This window comes from Canis lupus, chromosome 31 (genome assembly GCF_011100685.1).
Source record: "Canis lupus familiaris isolate Mischka breed German Shepherd chromosome 31, alternate assembly UU_Cfam_GSD_1.0, whole genome shotgun sequence".
Taxonomy (NCBI): Eukaryota; Metazoa; Chordata; class Mammalia; order Carnivora; family Canidae; genus Canis; species Canis lupus.
Window position 1 is genome coordinate 12,145,103 of NC_049252.1, and position 18,938 is coordinate 12,164,040.

The following is an 18,938-nucleotide window of genomic DNA, read 5'->3' on the forward strand; positions in this document are numbered from 1 at the left end:
AGGAAAAGGGAATCCCTGTGCACTGTTGGTGGGAATGCAAACTTTGTAAGGCCACTGGAAAACAGTATGGTGGTTTCTCAAAAAATTAAAAATAGAACTACCATATGTTCTGATAACTGCACTATTATTTACCGAAAGAATATGAAAATGCTAATTCAAAAAGTATATACACCTCTATGTTTATTGCAGCATTATTGATAATAACAAAAATATGGAAGCCCAAGTTTCCCTCAGTTGATGAATAAAGAATATGTGGGGCACCCTGGGTGGCTCAGTGGTTTAGCACCACCTTCAGCCCAGGTGTGATCCTGGAGACCCAGGATTGAGTCCCGCATCGGCTCCCTGCATGGAGCCTGCTTCTCCCTCTGCCTGTGTCTCTGCCTCTCTCTGTATCTCTCATGAATAAATAAATAAAATCTTAAAAAAAAAAAGAATATGTGGATGAAGGATAGATACAGATATAGATACACAATGGAATATTACTCAGTCATAAAAAGAATGAAATCTTGCCCTTTGCAACAATAGGAATAGAGCTAGAGATTATAATGCTAACTGAAATAAGCCAGTCAGAGAAAGACAAATGCCATAGGATTCCACTCAAATGTGGAATTTAGGAAACAAGCAAAGGGTAAAAAGAGAGAGAGAGAGAGAGAGAGAGAGAAACCAAGAAACAGACTCTTAACTAGAGAGAACTGATGGTTACCAGAGGAAAGGTGGGTAGGGGTGTGGGTGATACAGGTGAAGGGGACTATGAGTACACTTACCATGCTGAGCACTGAGTAATGTATAGAATTGTTGAATGACTATATCATACACTTTGAAATTAATATAACACTATGTTTACTGAAATTAAAATTTTAAAAATACAGCAGCCCAGGGTGGCCCAGCGGTTTGGCGCCTGCCTTTGGCCCAGAGCCTGATCCTGGAGTCCTGGCATCAAGTCCCACGTCGGGCTCCCTGCCTGGAGCCTGCTTCTCCCTCTGCCTGTGTCTCTGCCTCACTCTGTGTGTGTGTGTGTCTTTCATGAATAAATAAATTCTTTATAAAAATTTTTAAAATAAAAACTAAGAAGTATGTAATAACACATATTAAAAAAAGTATGTGCTCATTTTGCTGACCTTGAAAGCATATGTCTCTCTCCTTTACTGCTACAATTCTAGAATCAGCTACAATTTCTGTTTCCACCTTCACTACCTTTTTTCACTCTTCAGGGCACAGCAGTTTTACTTTGGTCTCTGTACTCTAGTGAAATGTTTATACTCAGGTTTTGACATACTGTCCTTTCCTTTGAATTCTCATAAATTCTAGAAAACACTGTAGTTTACCACACTTTTTGCTGCCATTTTTCTCTGCCTGTACCCTTCCTGCTTTTCTCCTTAAGATTCCCACCTGGCCTTTTCTTTCTCACTCTACTCATTTTCCCTGAAATATCCTACCCATGCCCATGAGTGCAACTCCTACCTATGTACTAATGATGCCAAAATTCTGTATATTCAGATCATCCTGAGTTTCATGTCTGCATTTGTAAGTACCCCAAACACATTCTCATTTAAATGGATACCAGCATCAAGTACTATAGGGATGGTACTTATTGCTATAGAGTAGCATAGAGAAAAGTCTTATCAATTACGGTAACAAAAAAGCTCCAAAATTTCAGTGGTTTAATGAAACAGTAATATTGTTCTCCTCATATGGTTCAGTTGGTGGTGGTGGTGGCAGCATTGTGGTATGATGGTAAAGGTGCTTCTAGGACCTAAATTCATGGAGATTCTACCTTTTTTTATAACATGGCTTCCAAGGTCACTGGGCAGGGTTTCATTCAACTAGCAGATGAAAAAAAGAGTTCATTGGATGGTGTGGAAGGGTTTTATGCACCCATTCTGGAAGTGGTATACTTCACTTTTACTCATATTCCATTGAACAGAATTTAGTTCTATTGTCCTAAGTAAATGCGAAGGAGCTGGGAAGGACAATCCATGGCTGAGCAGCTACTTCACAGTAACTTCCACACTATGCAAGGGCAACACAAATTTTTAGTAGACACCTAGCATTCTCTGCAACTGAAGTCATGGGTGATCTTTGCAGAGATAAACTTCTGTTTCTAGTTAGGTGAATAGGATTGAGAAAGTATGAAAGCAGAAACTATCAGGATGCTTCTCTTTTTGTAAGCATACCGGTGATGTATAGGTTCCCAGAACCAAAACTTGGCTCTTAAGGAAAAGTAAGAGCTTAAGAAGCAACTGGCTTCTCTGCCTATCTCTATTTCCTTTACAACTGGCTTCTCTGCCTATCTCTATTTCCTTTAATCTAAATTTCACAGAATTACCAAAATGTTATATGCTTTTCTCTTTCATTTATTTTTTTCTCTTTATTTCTTTTTTAGATTTTATTTATTTATTCATGAGAATACACAGAGAGAGAGAGAGGCAGAGACACAGGCAGAGGGAGAAGCAGGCTCCATGCATCCCGGGCTCCATCCCAGGATCAGGCCCTGGGCTGAAAGTGGCACTAAACTGCTGAGCCACCCAGGCTGCTCTTTTTTCTCTTTAAATATAAATTTAGTTTTCTGGTAAAAAAAGTAATAGATTTTTTTTTCTAAAATGCAGTTAATCATTTCATTCCCTGTTAAGACATTCACCAATTTCCCCTATGATTCTAAGATACAGTAAAAGCACATATTATATCATGAAAGTCTTCTAGTAAGGCTCCTGCCAATCTTACCTGTCTCTCACTGAACTAGCTTCTCTCCCATCAATTCATCATCACTTTTATTAAGGTCTAAAGAAGCTAAGAACAAAGATGATGCTGGGAATACCCTTCTCCCATGTGGTTCTGATTTAGAATTTACTATTGATAGGCACCATACAAGAATTGGAAAGTAAAGAAAAAAGAGCATTATTTCTCATGTTGCAAGCAGATGCTTGGGTGGTCATAAGATTAAAGCACCTTCTGAGTGGGCTCTTGAAAATTGTTCCAATACTAGGGTAGTCTTTATCTCCCCAAAGTCTTTCAATGAGTATGAGCTTCTAAGTCCCTAAATTAAACATTTCAAACTTGCAATATAAAGAGTGCTGAAGTTTTCTTGAACAAACCTTGACAGATAAACCCACTCAAGTGGATACACACACACACTATGCTCCAGCCAAACTAAAATTCTTGCCATTACACAAATCTAATTCATTGTTTTGATACATGCTGCCCTCTGTATAGCATGCCCTTTCCCTGACATTTCTGACTGAAAAAAATCATGCTCATCTTTCAAATTCAAGTATCACCTTCTAACTAAGGCCTTTCCCAATTCCCCCAGTATTGACACACTTTCCTTGGGGAGATCACCCCATTCTGTTCCTATCTCTTACATGGTATTTACAACATCATTTACATGACCTTACCTTGTTGAGAGGAATCATGCTTTATGAAGATTTGTGGCCTTAGTTCCTAGTACACAGATTCTCATATATTAAGCACTCAATAACATATGCTAAATACTCTATTTTGAAATAAAATTTCATTAATATAGGGGCTTCTGGGTGGCTCAGTCAGTTAAGCATCTGCCTTTGGCTCAGGTCATCATCTCAGGGTCCTGAATTGGGCCCTATAATGCACTCCCCGCTCAGTGGGGAGCCTGCTTCTCACCCTCCCTCTGCCTGCTGCTCCCCCTGCTTGTGCTTGCTCCCTCTCTTTCAAATGAATAAATAAAATCTTTTTATAATGTCATTAATATAAATGAACACTTTTTTTCACAGCACACTTAAAGTTTGATAGTAAACCTGTATGTTAGGAGTGCATCTAAGGTTCCCTGAAGCATCCCAGGAGCCCTCTCTCTTGAAGTATGTGTAAACATGCAGGAACAAACAAGGAAGCAATGGGAAGGAGCATGTTATCCAGCTTTTCTGTTGCCTTTCTCCTCTTAAATCTTTTTATCACTCATAAATTTGGTGACTTCATATACTGACATCCTAGGAAGCAGGTCTTATCCTAATTCTTGACTCTGAGATCCTCACACATTCCTCCTCCCAAAGACCTGTTATAGAAGGAAAAGGCTCCTACATATTTTATAATGGTACTGTGTGGCTGACCTTCCCGCAGGAGATGCCCAAACAAGTGGCACCACCTGCTGTCACAGTGGCAGCCAGGGTGCAGTGGAACGTGTTCCTACCACATTTGCAGGGCAGCAGCAGCACAACCAGGAGAGGAGCCCCAGCTGCGATGTCAGTTTTCCCTCATTAACACTGGGTCAAAATGACTCTGCTACTTAAAATGGCTCCTCTTAAATTAAATTGATGCTAGTTTCTCTGTGTTGCTCTATCCCAGGAATTTTTCTGCCTGCTACTTAAGGCAAAGACAGAGGGGAAAAATTAAGCTGATTAGCCTTTGCTTGGGTTTTAATTCACAGGAGAAGCTTTATTCAGATCACACACTATTAAACAGAAATTACTTACAACTGTTCAATTGATTCATTCAGCAAATATGACATTTGTTGGGCACTGACTTGGTCAGGATTGTTCTGGGATGTGGAGTGCACTGATAAAACAAGATAAGTATGTTTCTTGCCCTCTTGAAGCATATAGTCTTGGGTTCCTTGGAGTGGAGGGAAGAGGAAAAAATTGTGTAATACAGTATGAAAGTAAGTGCTATGAAGAAAAACAGAGCAGAGCAAAAGGATAGAGAGAACCAGTGGGGGTGGATAGAGGGCATTCTTTTAGCTGGTGTGGTCAAACAACTCCACTATGATGAGATCTGGTTTTGTTTTTGTTTTGTTTTTAGATCTGGATAAAATGAAGGAATAAGCCATGAAAGTACCTATGGAAACAGCATTACAAGCAAACAGAATAGGGAGGTGCTGGGGCAGTGGAGCCTGGAGTGTTCAAAGCAAGAGGGCCAGTGTGGCTCAATCTGAGAAGCAAGAGATGAACTGGAGAGATGGGCAGGGACCAGATCAGTTACAGATTTAAAACTGGAATGGAGACCTCAGTGTAGGTCTAAATTACTGGCACCTGTGACAGGACTTTCATTAGGACCATGGTCAATGCTTCCTACACCTCTTGGGAAGTGAAAATAAACAAGTCAATCTGGGATGAGTAGAATCAAGAAAGTTATTATTGCTGCCAATCTTTCTGTTATTTTTATGCTATTTTCTAAAAATAATAATAATACCTTTTTAATATGTCTCATTTATTAGACCCAAGGACTTCACATAAACTGAAGTTAAATGGATATGACTATTTTTACAAAATTAGGGAAAATTACTTCTAAGCCTGAAAATGGTGGGGGGAAAGTTTGCCAATGCCCTTGTGAAATCCTTTTAATTTCCTGGGAACACATGTTTTTAGAGCTTTTTGAATAAACCTTAGAGATGATCTATTGTTTTACATATGAAAACACTATGACTTCTGCAAAAGTCATCCAGGTCATTGGTTGCCATTCCAATCAGATTTCAGCAGACCTCAGTATGTAGAGTGGGTTTTGAAGCCAGATACACCGAGACTTAAAATCCTTTCACAATCTTTCTGCCACTCTGAGCTTCGGGTTCCCCAAACTGCTTGATACTAGAATCAGATGTAAACATCTAGCCTCGTATCTGGCATATCACATATATTCAACTAGTATTTCTGCCTTGTTAGTACTAGTTTTTGCATTTCATGAAGCTGGTGAATTAGAACATTGCTGTACTTCTCCAGAATATTTCACAAGTCCATAGCATATTTGTTTCTTCCTTTCACTCTTCCCTTTCTCTTACCACATCTCTTAGAAGCTAAGTCGGTTTAAGAAGAGTCCTCCCTTCTCCCTAAACATAACAACCTTCAAACTGGAATGGGCCTCTTACATAACTAGGAACTGTGCCACATCATATACAGCAAATAAACAAATCCCAGATAAATCAGGCAGGACTTTAATACCTACTCTGCACCCTTCTATTTCATCTAACAGATTCATGCTCTTGCTACACTTCGAAAGATGTTTCTGCATGTAAATTCGCTCCCATTGAAAGATCAGCCACTTAATTGTAAAATATGGCATATGAGTGCTATCTGGTTCCAAGATCCAAGGTAGCAATTTTCAACTTGAAGAAAATAAACAGGAGCACTTAGCAGGGATCTGTCTCTGGCTTCCTGTATGGCAAGACTCTCTTTGACTTTTGGAGTTGCTTCAAGCTTCTAAGTTCTGAAAGAAGTATCCTTGACAAAAATAAAAACAACAGATTTGCTGATGTAAGGGTACATTCTTGTGGTTGTTATTCCAGAAACTACAAATCATTAGGATCTGAGGTAAACCCAAGGTTTTGCTCATCCGCTTCTAATCCATTGTCACCGTTATATAAAAATGACCTACCCTACATAAGATACAGATCTACCTACCTAGTCTGTCATGAATTGTCTCAGGTAACTAGAGCCTCAGCCCATAGCTTGGCTGCATATTAACTTCTGACATTGTTACCACGTCTACTCTTGTCACAAACTCATATTATAAATCATTTTCAGTTTATTAAAACTAAAAATACATATATAAAAAATTAAGTATTAAAAGTGCATGTAGACACTAGAAATTCCTTAATCTCAATGTGTAAAACCCATTTGCCTTTTCTCATGGCCTTTGGTGCTGCTTCCTTCTGAACAGCCATGCTCAGGAGGAAGTAGGGGGAGAATTATTTGAGAGTTAGATATCCTGTATTTCAAAGAACTCCATGTAGAATATTGGAGGTTTTGAGTAATATATATCCCTGCTTTTCCTAACTAGGCTAAAGCAGATTGGCTGAAGCGCTATTAAAGAAACAGGTCAGAGAAGAGAATTAGAAATCCACTGTAACATCATTGGGAAAAAAGAAATTAAACCTTTTCACTGACTTTATCATCTTTTTCTCTCATTTTATCAGAATCCTTCCCTTCTCCCCCGAGACTTCCGTTGCTTCTGTGCTCTCTATCCTCCAAAGCCTGTGTCTAGTGTATCACATAGCCTTCCCACATTCCTTTCCTTCACAAAATTGGATAGTGTATAGTTTTGAAATGTCTCCATTTACAGATTCAAGTTTCGACATTTACTCTTATATGGCAGTATACTATATTTTAAGAGAACCACTTTTATGGTAACCACTTTATTGAAATTATCTTCATCAGAATTAGTGATAATTACCATTCATTGGAATTTTTTGATGTGAAAGAATAACTGTCATCTGCAAAAAGCAGTCTCCTAATTTGCTGAAGATTCCCCAACTTCACCATAAAACATCTTATGGTAAACCCTCCACCATAAAACCTTTTTAGGACAAATATGATCCTACCCAATGTGGACAACCACATCACTGACAAAAGTACTTTAAACATTTTAGCAAATATTTCCTTTAGTATTTGGTTCAGTAGATGAGGAATGAAATTTAAATCAGGTTTCAAAAATTTTCCTGGACACACTTCCCATGGAAACATTTGAATGCTAAAAATTCACTTTCTTCTTTGGCTGTCCCTTGTTATCAGACCCTCTCACTGTTTTATGCTTGATATTTATAGGGTCATGTTTAGATAAAGCAAGAAAATAAATAGGGGATTAAAAACAAACTCATCATCACATGGTGTATATAAGGAAAATGCCCTAATTATTGTTCATGATCAGGTTCCCTTCTACATTACATATTTTCTCAACTTTCTACTGTTTGCACATTATTTGATGGAGTAAGTGTAAATAATTACAGTAACAGGCATATTACAGGTATCCGCAAAGACATGAGGCATCAAATTTGTGATTTTCATAAGTAAGATACATAAAAATAAAACAAGCTAAAGAAGTGGTTTCCAAAGGGTAGACCCTGGATTGGTAGTAATAACATCACTAGGAATTTGTTAAAAATAGCTCCATCTCATAGATACTAAATCAGAAACTCAGGAGTGCAGCCCAGGAATCCATGTTTTAATAAGCTCTCCAGCTGATTCTGATTCATCCTAAAGTCTGAGAACCACTGACATAAAGGTTTTTCTAATTAGGATTATTGTATTATCTTTACCTGTGTTCATATCTGGAATTCTTCAAGAGTGGCATTTCATGATCAAGCCCAAATTAATAAATTTGTTATGCAAATAGCCCAGAAATAACCATGAAGTTGTCCATCAATACCAAAAAAAATTGAATTGGGCCTAAAAATGATTCTATTGTAAAAAAATGCAAATGCAAATGACAAGTACATCCCTGGAAGTCAGATGTCATTATTTAAATATTACCCATGTGTTTATAACTATTCCAAAATGAAATAAAATTTCATTTAGGTAAACTAAGAGAGTATTGCTTAAGGATGTGTGATAGAATTTTGGCCTCTGTAACACTTGTTCATTATTCCCAGTGATATATTAGATTATATATGTAACATGATAGGTTATATATATTTTAAAGTTGTATTAAGGTTACTAATCAGCTAACTTTAAAATGGGGAGATTTTTCCAGCTGGACTTAACCTAATCACATGAACTCTTAAAATTAGAGATCTTTATCTGATAAATAGAAGGGGAAGTTGGAGAGTCAAAAATAGAATTTGAACTGCTATTGTTAGCTTAAAAATGAAGGAGGCTGTGTCAAGGAAACAGGGACCTCAGTCCTACAACTACAAGAATCTGCATTCTAAACACCACGGAGAGCTTGAAAGCAGATTCTTTTCCCAGGCCAGCCAATATCTTGATTTCAGCCTTTGTAAGATGATGAGCTGCGACCCTCGCTGAGCTGAGCCATGCTGTACCCAGATTCCGACTTTGTGGGCTAAGAGATAATGAATGAGTGTTGTTTTAAGTTGCAAAATCTGTGGTAATTTTTCATGGCAGCAACTGCAAACAAATACTGGGTGTTAACTTAAAATGCTATTACAATCAACCCACATTTTGCAATGAACCTGTTGCTTTGACAACAGAAGAACCAATTGGCAATTTAACATTCAGAACATGAAGTCTTCACTAGTACATTTGTCTTGAGGGCACACTCACTTTCCTTGTTGGCTAGACAGCAGCATCTAATATTCATATATCAGTCTCTGAAAAACAGAAGTGTCTCAGTTTTTACTTTGTTCACCTCCTTCAGAAGGACCTTTCTATATAAAGGAAACTTAGTTTACAAGATTTGGAGAAGAGCCACAAGGTAGCCACATTGCCAGATCTTGATGGACTTTAATCTGTGACATATTGTCAGACCTCTGAACTCAAAGGAAAATTTAGAGCCTATAAAATGTGAGTTCAGTTAGGTCATCTTCCAGTTTGCAGACATCTAATTATTTTTATTTAAGGGAAGGATGAAATGAGTTTCTCATAAGTTTGTGACACTACCACATAGAGTTCCCAAGCCCTTGAAGAATCACACTAATAAGCAGACTTAGAGCAAACAGGTGGTATATTCATTTGCTAGGGTTATTATTACAAAGTACAACAGACTGGTTGGTTTAAACAACAAGAAATTATCCTCACAGTTCTAGAGGCTAGAAGTCCAAGATCAATGTATCAGCAGGGTTGGTATCTTTTGAAGGCCTTGCTCTTTGACTTATAAATACACATCTTTTAGTGTCTTCACATGGTCTTCCCTGTGTGTGTCTGTGCCCTAATCTTCATTTCTTATGAGGACATATCAGTCATATTGGATTAGAGTCCACCCTGATGACCTCATTTAAACTTAATTACTTCTTTAAAGACCTTATCTCCAAATATAGTCACATTCTGTGGTACTAGGGATGGAGATGGACTTTAATATATGAATTCTGGGAAGGCACAATTCAGTCCATAATAGGTGGCATCCAGTTACTTATTTCTGGAGTCTAGCCTCATCTATTCATGGCTATCAGTGTCCTTCCAGACAAGGCATGAGAAATTTTCTCACTTTTGTCAAGGGGTTTTACAAGAGGTTTATCTACCATATAAGACCAAAGAGGAAAATAATAGGTTTATATTGCAAAAATCAGGTACAGGAAGGGACAGAGCTGTGATAAGGCAAAATCTACTGATATAAAGCCCAGTAGCCTTCCTATTGCATTTACCATTAGTACTGGTTTATAGACGAAATGTTCTCAAAAACCATATGCATTCTGTTTTTGTTAGAGTTACCAGGTTGTTCCATTAAATTAGAAAACCATTAGCATTTGTCCATTTAACTGTTGATCTCTCTTGCATTCTCCCCGTGCTTCCCGAAGTATTCATACAATGGAAATAATGCAATTCTATTTAATTTCATGTATTTCCTTCACTGAAAATTAACACTAATTAAAATAATCCTTGACATTTATTACCTTAATGCAGCATTAACTGTACTCAGTGGTTTACATGTGTTATCTCATTAAACTTACAATAACCCTATGAGCTAAATACTATGGTTATCCCATTGTCAGAAAAGGGAGCTGAAGTTTAAGCAATTCAATATCTTGCCAAAAGTCATACAACCGGTATGTAACAGAGCTGGGTCTATCAGGGTCTGTCCAACTGCCTCCCTGATGGTGATTAGCTTCAAAATATAATAGGCACAACTTCTATTACAGAATAAGGAAAAGTGGCATCGTCACTCATGAGTTCCCATATGTAATGAAAAAATATATTGGCAAGAGATAACTCACCAACTGTACTGCTATATAACATAAGCTCTGGCCATCAACCTGTCATTATAAAGTTTGGGTGGTTCTGCATGTGGAACACTTCATGGGCTTTTATAGGTGGGAAACTCCTTTCTCTTTCATAACAAATTATAAGATTCTCTATAAATAAAGCATTACATTCATATATCTAAAATGAAATTAATAATAGAATCTAATCTTCAGATAAGTGACAAACTACTCTGGTACTCAGGTCAAAATCATTAATATAATGGCTATGATTACCTACTTCTGAGACAACATTAAAAAAGAAATGGACATTTTCAAAAGGAAAATCCTGAACTTCAAGCACTGCTTTGGAGAGGACAGAAAGACCTACATGAAAAGCAGATGTAGACCAATTCTCCTCCAGGAATGAAAATCAAGCAATGACTCACACTAGTAAACTTCTTTCTAGAAAAAAATTCAATATTTGAATGACACTACAAATTCCTGCTGACTTATTTTAAGTAAACTATTATCACTTCCTAGTAATATTTTTATTTATCTAGTAGACTGTGGAGAACAGCTGTTCTCTTTTCTTGTCAAGCCTTGAACTGAAACAATTCTCAGCTGATTTAGTGCCATGATCAGGACTCCAGCTTCACTGAGAGCTTGGAGGTCTGCTAACGTACCCCAGTGTCTATTCTCATCCCAAACCCTAGAGAAGCACAGCACTCTCTACTGGCTAAAACCCTGGGGCCACAGCATAAATACTTTCCAAAGGCAAAATAGGATTCTAGATAAACATGTGGATCTAAAAAATTTTCCATCAGCAGATCTGCACTATAAGGAATGTTAAGGAAAACCTTTGGGAACAGGAAAATTATACCTCATGTAGCTTCAAGTCTCCATTTGGAATGAACAGCACCATAAATGGTATGAGTAAATATATAAGAAAATTGTCCTCATTTTTAAAGTTATTTAAAAGATAATTTGCTCTTTGCTTCTCCCTATTCCACAAACAGCCACATGCTGTTGTACAGTGTCAAGTCATATTCCTGAGACACGATGGTTAAGGTCAGAGTAAACAAATCTGTCCATATTAAGTGCCTGGACACCAGGGCTTCTTTTAACTTCAACAAATAGGAAATTATCACCATCACTGTCTCTTTTAGTGTATTAACTACATGATCTAACATGATCCGGTATGATTTCACACAAGGCAACTTTAGTGGCACAATCAAGGCTGAGAACAAGAAGGTTTGTCAACATTGGGAAGGTAATCTCCATCTTTCAGAAGCAAGATGCCACCAACATTATATGGAATAGTGCTGGTACTGAATATGTTGTGGAGTCTTTTAGGCCTGGGGCTCACTTGAAGTCTAGAACATGAAGGGTCATTATCTCTACCTCTTCTACCTATGCCTCCATATTTGTGATGCTCCCATCCTCAACACAGTTTCCGTATCAGAACCATGAGAATTATGACAACTTCCTCAAGATTGTCATCAATGCCCCCTGCACCACCAACTGCTTTGCTTCCTGAACAAAAGTCATCCAGGATGACTTTGACATTGTGGAGGGATGACAGTCTATACCATTGCTGACACTCAGCTGTGGATGGCCAGCCTGGGAAACTGGCATGACCATTTAGGGGTACCCAGAACATCATCCCTAAATCTATATCTACCAGAGCTGCCAAGGTTGTGGACGAGATCATTCCTGAGTTGAATGAGAAGTTCACTAGCATGGCTTTCTGTGTCCCCACCCCTAGATTTGTTGGTTATGGATCTGACCTACTGTCTAGAGAAAGCTGCCAAGTATGAGGTCATAAAAAAAAAAAAAGAATATGCGTGGATAAACCTTAAACATAAAGCAATCACTAAAAGAACATAGAGATGTAGGGAATAAGTTGAGTGGAGATAAAGTGATATCGAAAATACTCAGCTCAAAAGATAACAGGAAAATAAGAAAGAAAACAGCAACCAAACCCCCACCCCGGAAAAAAAAACCCTAAAACAAATGGAAAACATAGAGCAAGATCACAAATTAACCCAATCACATTAATAGTTACAATAAAGGTAAATGGGCAGATGGGACTAAAGAAAACACACCAAAAAAGACCTAATAAGAATCACATTTGAAATGTAAAAGCATAGATAGGTTCAAACAAAAGGAGGGAGAGAAAGAAACAATCACTAAGAGAGTTGTAGTAGCTATATTATATCAGACAAAGTAGACTTCAGAACAAGAAATATCATTAGGAAAAAAAGAGAACCTTTCATGATGGGAAAGGAGTCAATGATGAACAAAACAAGTGGACATGCACCTATGAACAGAACTCAAAAACACTAGGCAAAATTTAGTAAGAGGTGAAAGGAGAAACAGAAAAGGCTGCACTTAGATTTCATTCCTCTCTCAGTAATTCATGCAGAAAATTAGTAAAGATATAGAAGATGAATAATACATTCTCCATAAACTAGACCTAACTAAGGGGTTATTAAACATTTTAGCCAGCAACAGCAGCACATACATTGACACTAGAAAACTTATCACAGACCAAGTGGACCTGAGATACAAAGCAAATCTCAATAATTTTCTTAATACACAATTTCAAAAACTATTATACTCAGTAATTGTAGCTAATTTTTGTAGTAAATATACATAACATGAAATTTGCCATATAAAAATTTTCAAGTGTACAATTCAATGTACATTCACATTGTTGAAATTTTAAAATATTAAAATAAATCAAAATATGTTCTCTGACTGCAATGAATTTAAATAAGACATCAATAAAATAATATTTAGAAAGTCCCCTGATATGAGAAAATAAATAAAATACTTCTAAATAAGCTATATTAGAATGAAAGAAAAGGTTAAAGAAAGGTTAAAGAAAAGTTAAAGGTTAAAGAAAAATTCACAAGTTAATTAGGTTAAAGAAAAGTTAATTTAGAAGATATTTGAACTAAGAAAAGAAAGTACAACTTATCAAAGCGTCAGTTGCAGCTAAGGCAGTGCTTAGAGGGAAATCTATAGCTATAAATGCTTTTATAAGAAAAGAAGAGGGACGCCTGAGTGGCTCAGCAGTTTAGCGCCTGCCTTTGGCCAGAGCGTGATCTTTGAGTCCCAGGATCGAGTCCCACATTAGGCTCCCTGCATGGAGCCTGCTTTTCCCTCTGCCTGTGTCTCTGCCTCTCTCTCTCTCTCTCTCTGTGTGTGTCTCATGAATAAATTTAAAAATCTTAAAAAAAAAAAATCTAAAAAAAAAAAAAAGAAAAAGAAAAGAAAGCTCTAATATCCATGACCAAAGCTTCTGCCTTAAGAAGCTAGTAGAGTAAAGCCATGGAAAGAGGAAAAAATAAAACAAAGAGTGAAGATCAGTAACATGGAAAATGAACCAATGATTGAGGAAATCAATAAAAACAAATGCTGGATCTTGAAAAGATCAATAAAATTGATCCATCTAGGCCAATAATAAGAAAAATAGAGAAAAGATATAAATTACCAATTTTTTTACAATTAAAAGAATATCACTGCAGAAGCTACTGATGTTAAAAGGGAATTGTAAGGGAATATTACAAAAAATCTTACTCCAATAAATTTGACAACATAAGTGAGAAAATTATTTGAAAAAAAACTACCAAAATGACTTAAAAAGAAATAATAAATTGAGTACACTTATGTCATTTATAGAAACAGAATTTATAAAATCTTCCCACAAAGAAAATTCCAGTCCCAGAAAAATCCTGGAAAAAATATAAGCAAATCAAATCAAGCCACTACAGAATAACCAAAGATAATCTATCTAAGAATGTAAGGTTGATTAAAATAAGAGAAAAGGCAAGCAGTCATCTGAATAGATGCAGAAAAAGTATCTGAAAAAATCTAATACTCATACATGATTTTTTTAAAAAAGCCTCTGCAAACTAGGAACAGCAAGGAATTTATTGAACCCAGTAAATGGACTCTTTGAAAAACCTATAACAAACATCATACTGACTAGAAAAAACTAAATGTTTTCCCCATGAGACTGAAACAAGGGAAGATTAACAATGTCTATAATCTCTATGCAGAAAGTTCTGAGGAATAACCTAAAAAGCTAATAAATGAATTTAACAAGAATTCAGGATGCAAGGCCAACATATGTTATATTTGTAACATATATGTTATATATGTGTTATATATGTTATATATATAATATATAAATTCATATAAATGAATGGTTGGAAAATTTTAAAAATTTTAAAAATATTTAAAAAATTTATACCAGTATAGTATCAAAAAAATTAAGCACTTAGGAAAAATCTGCCAAAAGATATATACGACCTTTACACTGAAAACTACAAAACAGAGAATTAAAAACAAAACAAATAAAGGGAGATATAAACTCTGTGAGTTAAATAGAATACTCAAGATTGTTAAATTGTCAGTTCTGCACAAACTGATCTACAGTCTTGACAAATACCAGTCAAAATCCCAGAAGGCTAATTTGTAGGTATTGACAAGATAACCTGAAAATTTTTATGGAAATGGAAAGAAATTAGAATGGCTAATTTTGGCAAACAAAGATGGAAATTAGAAGATTAAATCTATAGTAATCAAGAGAGTGTACCAGGATAAAAAGAAATATAAAAATCAATGGAATAGAATATAAAACTCAGATACAGAGTCATACATACATGATCTTGATTTTCAATATAAATGACAAGTAATAAATGGGGAAAAGAAATTCTTTTCAACAAATGATGCTGAAAACAACTAAATGTCCATATGGGAACAATGAAACTTGACCATCACAAATAACTCAAAATAGCTTATTAGTCTAACTAGGAAATTTCTAGGGAAAAAAAAAGACAGAAATCTTTGAAAACTTGGAGAAGACAAAGATTTCATCATAGGACACAAACATGAGCTACTACAATAAGATGTTGACATATAGGGATATACTGACTTCATAAAAATAAAAACTGCTCTTCAATAAAAGCTGTTAAGAAATGAAGGGCAGCCCCGGTGGCTCAGCGGTTTAGCACCGCCTGCAGCCCAGGGCGTGATCCTGGAGACCCTGGATCGAGTCCCACATCAGGCTCTCCCTTTGTATGATGCCTGTTTCTCCCTCTGCCTGTGTCTGCCTCTCTCTCTCTGTCTCTATGAATAAATAAATAAAAAATCTTTAAAAAAAAAAAAAGAAAGAAATGAAAGGACAAGTTATAGATTAGGTGATACATGTATCTGACAAAGGACTTATGTGTAAAACAATGAGCTCTTAAACTAAAACTAAAACTAAAAATACATACATAAACCCACAATTTTAATGCCCAAAAGGTATGAAAGGACACTTTACAAAAGAAAATATACAAATGGCCAATACTCCCATGAAAAGATGCTCAATGTTAAGTCAGTCTACATAGACTAACTAGAATGGCTAAATTAAAAAGACAATACCAAGTAATGAAGAGGCTGTGCAGCAACTAGAATTCTTCCACACTGCTAGTAGGAACATAATGTGTAACTTCTTTAGAAAATGGTTGGAGAGTTTCTTTAAAGTTAAAGATAGGGGATCCCTGGGTGGCGCAGCGGTTTGGTGCCTGCCTTTGGCCCAGGGCGCGATCTTGGAGACCCGGGATCAAATCCCACGTCGGGCTCCCGGTGCATGGAGCCTGCTTCTCCCTCTGCCTGTGTCTCTGCCTCTCTCTCTCTCTCTGTGTGTGTGTGTGACTATCATAAATACATAAAAAAAAATTTAAAAAAAAACTTAAAAAGTTAAAGATAGAAACGCCTGGTGGCTCAGTAGTTGAGTGTCTGCCTTTGGCTCAGAGTATGATCTCAAGGGTCCTGGGATCAAGTCTTGTAACAGGCTCTCTGCAGGAAGCCTGTTTCTCCCTCTGCCTCTGTGTGTCTCTCATGAATAAATAAATAAAATCTAAAAAAAAAAAAAGAGGAAAAGTTAAAGATATACCTATCATGTGACCTAGAAATTCCACTCTTAGGTATTTATTTAGCAGAAATGAAAAAATATATCCACCAAGACTTGTTCCTGAATGTTGATAGGCAGCTTTATTCTCAGAGTTTCCTAAAATTGGAGACAACCAAAATATCTAATCAGAGGTAGATAAACAATATGGTATATCAATACAATGGAATATAAGCCCACAGTAAAATTAAGAAACAAAAACAACTATTGATGCCACAGTAACAGATGAATCTTAAAAATATTATGGTGAGCAAAAGACAAACACAAAAGATTGCATATATTATAATCTCATTTCCACCAAAGTCTAAAAGCTGTTAATCTTACTGAATTCAGTAAGATTACGTTGCAAGCCATCAGTGAATTAAAAGTCAATTGGTTGCCTGGACCCATAGTAGAAGGAATTGACAGGAAAGGATATATGGTTACCTTGGTGTTGGGGGTAATAGAAGTGTTCTGAGGCTTAATTTTGGTGGTATAGGAGTTACAGATTTCTTAAAGCTCACTGTCCTTATATACTTAAAATGGATACATCTTATATGTAAATTATACTTTAATAAAATTTGAAGGGGGAAAAAAAAACAAACCTGGAAGCCTTTTCTCCAACCTATGTGATAATCTAATCCCCTCTTCTTAGTTCAATTCCCAGAAGACTCCTGCTTTTTCTTCACATGTCCTTGATATTTGTCCTTTGAACTTATTCTGTTGAGAAGCCATTACCTACCTCCAACCTGGGATCTTCTTACTACCACCACTACTACTGATTCCAGATTCTTTTGGAAAGTAGGATACAGACTTTTCTATTTTTCCCTCACTAACTCTGAAACAGACTCAGAGATACTTTTTGTTTTCCCATATTTGCTTTGTTTTCCCATTTTTACTAGACTTAACTACAGGAAAAGAAAATAATGATAACCAAGAATGAAGAAAATTACATAGTTAGCAATTTTTCCCATAAGACTAGAATATACTATCCATTCTAAGCTTTATCTCAAATTATTTAAGCAAGCAAGATGCTAAATTTTGCCTTTGGAATCAACCTACAAAACTTAGAGTATCCGAGATGTTAGAACAAATTACTAAAATTTTAGTCTTTCTAAGATATATGGTATGTCCTGTTATGTGTGTGTTAAATTCCTGTTCCCTTCAATATCAGGAAATAGTAAAGGTTTTTAAATTACTCCAGGGTAAAAAATACCTGAGATTAAACAGTAGTTCTATCACTTATGTGTATGACCCAACAGGCAATTAGCTTCAAATGTAAAATGGCTGGGCTGCCTTCTCAGAGGAAAACAAAATTATCTTTCATGGCTACTAGAAGTTCAGATTATCCATTAAGTCCTTCCTGTCATCACCTACTCTTTTATTCATTGCAGGATTTCATGTCTTCATGCTGCAAGTCAACTATAAATCTTGACATCATATGACAGAGAGGCTTGCAACCAGGTGGTAGATTTAGAATTGATAAACAGGAAGTAAGAAATGACAATGTTTCTAAACAGATAGGTAAGTGATGATAGCTGAATTCGGTAAGATTACTTTGCAAGCCATCAGAAGTCTCCAAGAAGCATTCAACTTGATAAGGCTCTGAAATAACAATTTTCATATTGTTGCTTAGAAAAGGGGAAAGACAGAGGAAAAATGGATAGAGTCAAATACACTATTTATTGCTGCCATATATATCTTTCAGTGAAATAACAAGAGTCATTAAACCCCCTACTTGAGAATCTTCAATGCTTACCTATTTCCTAGAAATCAAATCCTCAACTCAAGTGTTTGATATTCAAGAGTTTTCATACTCTCACCTGGGCCTATTTTCCTCCCTGTGCTTTATGCTGCATTAAAATTAAAATGCTGGGATCCCTGGGTGGCGCAGCGGTTTGGCGCCTGCCTTTGGCCCAGGGCGCGATCCTGGAGACCCGGGATCGAATCCCACGTCGGGCTCCCGGTGCATGGAGCCTGCTTCTCCCTCTGCCTATGTCTCTGCCTCTCTCTCTCTCTCTGTATGACTATCATAAATTAAAAAAAAAAAATTATAAAAAAAAATTAAAATGCTAACTATTTCTCATAAACATCCCATTTTCATCCCTGACATTATGCTTATGGATCCAATCTTAAATATCTTTTCCTCCATCAAACTTCATAATTGAAGTCAGTCCTTTCATCCTTGCTTCCTTCCTCCCTTCAAGGTCCAATTAAAATATCATTTCCTCCATGAATCTGACTTCCCAACACCTCCTGAAACCAGAAGTCTGTTTTCTTTCCTCAGAATTCCCACAACTCTTTGTACTCCTGCTCTAAACTCCAACTCTTTGTATTTCCTGCTCTAAAATCTATGAATCTTCCTCTTTCTGTTAATATCTTCCTAGCTCTCATGGGAATAATAATAGACAGATGAAAAAATGAAGATCCCTTAGTTCTTCTAAATAGGTACTTTGCTGAAAA

General features: G+C 36.4%; 1 protein-coding gene and 1 long non-coding RNA gene across 5 annotated transcripts in view; one reads left to right on the forward strand and one right to left on the reverse strand.

Annotated features, from left to right (window-relative positions):
* LOC102154431 overlaps positions 1-18,938 on the forward strand; it is a 355,562-nt gene that overhangs the window by 336,129 nt on the left and 495 nt on the right. The window contains exon 4 of the long non-coding RNA XR_005382125.1: positions 17,870-17,999. This is a non-coding gene — a long non-coding RNA (uncharacterized LOC102154431). The remainder of the gene's footprint in view (positions 1-17,869; positions 18,000-18,938) is intronic.
* Positions 1-18,938, reverse strand: part of SAMSN1 (SAM domain, SH3 domain and nuclear localization signals 1) — a 269,753-nt gene that overhangs the window by 227,191 nt on the left and 23,624 nt on the right. The gene's annotated exons all lie outside the window — the stretch shown is intronic.